Source organism: Ixodes scapularis, unplaced genomic scaffold (assembly GCF_016920785.2).
Source record: "Ixodes scapularis isolate PalLabHiFi unplaced genomic scaffold, ASM1692078v2 PGA_scaffold3__209_contigs__length_174095766, whole genome shotgun sequence".
Lineage (NCBI taxonomy): Eukaryota > Metazoa > Arthropoda > Arachnida > Ixodida > Ixodidae > Ixodes > Ixodes scapularis.
Genome location: NW_024609868.1, coordinates 130,884,243 through 130,888,169, shown reverse-complemented (window position 1 = coordinate 130,888,169; position 3,927 = coordinate 130,884,243). Strand labels below are relative to the sequence as shown.

The following is a 3,927-nucleotide window of genomic DNA, read 5'->3' as shown; positions in this document are numbered from 1 at the left end:
AGTTTGTATATGAACTGGACAAACTCAAAATTAACTGGTTGTAGTGGAATTGTGCCGGGCAAATTGGAAATCAAACTTTCGAAACTGACCGAGGTTGAAAAATACACTGGCCAAGCTGTCAGCTGAGTTGGCTGAACTGTTTATTGTACAGTTCAAACTGGTGGCTAGCCAGGCAAAACTGGTAGCTTTAACTAGCGACACTGGTGTCTGAACCCTTTCGGTCCTAAATTTTTCATTTTGAGTGCAGATTTTTTTAGTGTGTTTTATTACGTTTTCATGGATTGATTAATACCCACCCAAAACGGAGCCTTGTAGTTGATGTAATAAGCGAGTTAGCGTTATGGTATCGAAACAAAACATCAGGGCTCAAGGGTTGTAAAATGACATTTATAGGTGCTTTATTTGCAAAGTTTCCAGGAGATATAAATCCGCAGAAATTGTCTTAGTTCCGCATGGGAAACGCCTTGAAGCAGTCTCTTGATTTGGACAAACACAAGTGAACCTTGCACTTATCACACATTACTCGAGTTTTCCCAGTGCAGCGCTCTATTCTCTTGACTTGGACAAACACAAGTGAACCTTGCACATATCACACATTATTCGAGTATTTCAGTGCAGCGCTCCATCTTGCATCGTCGATCCCTTGAATCGTCTTGAACGGACCAAAGCCCCATTTGATCAAACCTGACATTTTGAACTGGCCTGCTTTCTGCAAACCTAGGCTGCTTTGAAGGCTGCAGAAGGGAATCCGAGAACCTCCCTCTCTTCCTTGCCACCGGTTAGCTCTCAGCTGCTGAAAGTGCCTCAATGACACCTAAGGTAAAGTCAAGTAGGTCGAGCTATTCAGTGGACAAGAAAAGCTGCCTGTCTGCGTCTTTCCTGTACTCGAGCCAGGCGTTCACACCTGAAATGGTATGAACAGGCGTTCACACCATTGCATGAAATGGAACATCATCCTGAGAAATAGAATATCATCCTGAAGGATGATATTCCATGAAATAGAATATCATCCTCCCTCGACCGGATAGTCGTGCTATAAAGAGCTACAAGACAATCCAATTTGTCGACGCACCCATGCTGCGGTTGTTTGCACTGACTACAGCTGGTCGTTTGATGTCGAGAAAACACTTGTCTGCTTTGCTCCACCGGCGAGTGGTATCTTCGTCCTCCACAGCAACGAAGTTGGAGGCCAAGGTCACCACCCTGTTATTCATCCACCTCGTCACAACCACCTGCCGATCTTCACTCACGAGGCAATCAGATGAGCCACGCCCTTTTTTCTTGAGGTCCTTTTCGCTCATCAAGGGACATTTGTCACATCGTTGGGACCTTACTGTTCCGGCAGCAAATATTTTCTTCCTCAGCATTTCACGAAGCAAGGGCAGAGACGCAAAATAGTTGTCAAAAACAACTTATGTCCCAAACCAGACGGAATGCGCTGAACCAGATGCAGAACTATTGCACCTGTGATACCAAGGTTGCACTTTAAGTCCCCAACTAAGCTAGTTGTCGATCCTTGGTATGGAAGAAAGTCATAAATAAGGCCAGATTCGCCACAAAGCATAAATATTTTCACGCCCCATGGGTTTGGCTTTCCCCTGACATATTGTTAGATGCAAAGACGGCCCTTGAATGGCCCAATCTGCTCATCAAGGGAAAGGCGCTCTTGTAGATCTAGCTCATTGCACCGTCTCTAAAAAGCATTCATTAGCAGCCTAACCTTCCAAAGGCTGTCAGTCGTGCTGGGGTTGTTGACAGCAACGATGTGCAGGCTGTTCCGCAGCTTCTCAAAGCGGTTGCGTGACAGTCCTGTTGACGCTACAAGAGCCGATTTTATGCTTGGCCTCCAGTAGAGTCTCAACCTCGGATAGCACAGAACATCCATTGTGAGATGAAGTGCTACAAGACGCATTATGTCTACTTTATCGGTTTCGACTGAGCTTCCTTCCTGTCGCACCAAGTATTCATTTGTCTTATCCACGAGTTCCAGGAACACACTCTTTGGAACATACCGTCTAAAGTATTGACACGGGGACGGTATTTTCTCTTCCAATTCGGGCACTTCATGGACGTCTCCTTGAAATGTTGAGTCTGGTTTTTGAAATGGTCTTCTTTTCCATCCACTGGGTGTCCCGAGTCCGCTCTCATCATCAGAGCTCTCGCTCTCACTGTCCGGTTGCGCTGGATCGGTCCCATGAAACTCGAGAGCATCGCCTTCTTCATTGCCTTCGCCCTCTACACCGGACCAATTTCTATTATCAAGATCCTCAAAAAGTGGAAGCCGTTTACAACTCCCTGTAACGCAGAATCGGGGCGCAGCTCTTGAGGAGGAGGAGGGAAGGGTACTGAGGGGAGGGTAGACCCCTCCTCCTTCTCCTCCTCGTTCTCCTCCTCCCCTCATCCTTGAATATGCTCCGGGGGGGTCACCTGACCTCGGGGGGAGGGGGTCACGTGACCTCGGGGTGGGTCACGTGACTTCGGGGGAGGGGGGTCACGTGACCTTGGGGAGGGGGTCACGGGACCTCCGGGAAGGTCACGTGACTTGGGGAGTCGCGTGACCTTGGGTGTCACGTGACCTTGGGGGTCACGTGACCTCTGGGGTTTACGTGTCCCTGGGGGTCACGTGACCTCTGGGGATCACGTGACCTTGGGTGTCACGTGACCTTTGGGTGGCCTTGGTGGGCCACGTGACCTTGGGGTGACCTTGGGGGGGTCACGTGGCCTCGCGGTTATGCCGACGGCGACGCCGACGCCGCTCAAGCCGGAAACGGGCGCCTAAGAGCTGCGCCCTAAAAGCGCGTCTGTGGCTGCTTGGAGCCGCTAGCGCGAGTAGAACAACGTCGTCAGTATGGGCGCACCTGCGAGAAAACAGAAATAGCAAACCAGAAACGCTGCGCCCGTCTTGAACTCAATATCCGCCCTGATGGCGTCAAAATGGCACTTGGTGAAAAAAAAACACTACGGAAAAGCTACGCGGAACATTACACCAGTTCAAGCGCTTGTATGCTCAGGTAAACAACAACATAATAATAATAATACTAATAATAATAATAAATTTTATTTAGACTCCTTGAGTCTCAGGTGGAGGGGCAAAAGGTAAACAGATTTACCTGACGAGGCCCCACCACTCTACACATTGCTCAGCAGGGAATCAAAACAGGCTAGAAATGAACACAAGTAAAAACGACAATAAATCTCATCAATGTTTCACTGTGCGAAGTATGCACGAAACAATCCTTCTACAGTACAGAGAATTATTAAATCACACTAGGAGCAAAGTACAATTCGGCAGGAGCTAGGAGCTTTCAAGCGAATTATAACAAATAATGGTGGTCAGTGCTGATTATACGCTATTCAACCCAATGCATCACCAAAACGCTATTGAATATTGTAAAATATAACGTTTTATGTTACTTTTGAAGGCCAATAAGGGAAGTAGTATTCCTTATTAATTCAAAAACACTTGGATGATCGCTCAAAAGCTGTGTTATTTTATACGCTAGAGCTTGGGAGCCATAATTTGTTCTTATTTTGGGCTTTAAACATTAAAAACACTATCTATAAATTGGAGGGCATGCATTTTATGATTTGTTTAGTTATATTAATTCAAAGCAAGAGCTCACATGGCGCGCGGCTCGCCATGCTTTCGTTGGAGATTCTTTTGTTTTCCTTGCCTCCAGCGCGACGCCGCCACGTGAGTACCGATGTCGATGACAGTAGACACCCCTTCCTTTAAGGCCCGTTCACACGATGCATTTTTCTCGTGCATCTAGTGTCACGAAACGTAGTTTCGAGAAATGGTTGCGCCGTCTGAACGAGTCCGAAAAGGACGCGCGCATCTAAAAAAGGTTGCGCCCACACCTCGCTTCTGGAGCGAGCTTTTGCTGAAACTTTGCCGAGTCCTGTCAATCACTCTGAGGGCGCCTC

General features: G+C 47.6%; 1 pseudogene; it reads right to left on the bottom strand.

Moving 5' to 3' along the window:
• Nucleotides 1-779: 779 nt before the first annotated feature.
• LOC120841519 lies at nucleotides 780-2,223 on the bottom strand (annotated as a pseudogene).
• Between the last annotated feature and the right edge of the window lie 1,704 nt (nucleotides 2,224-3,927).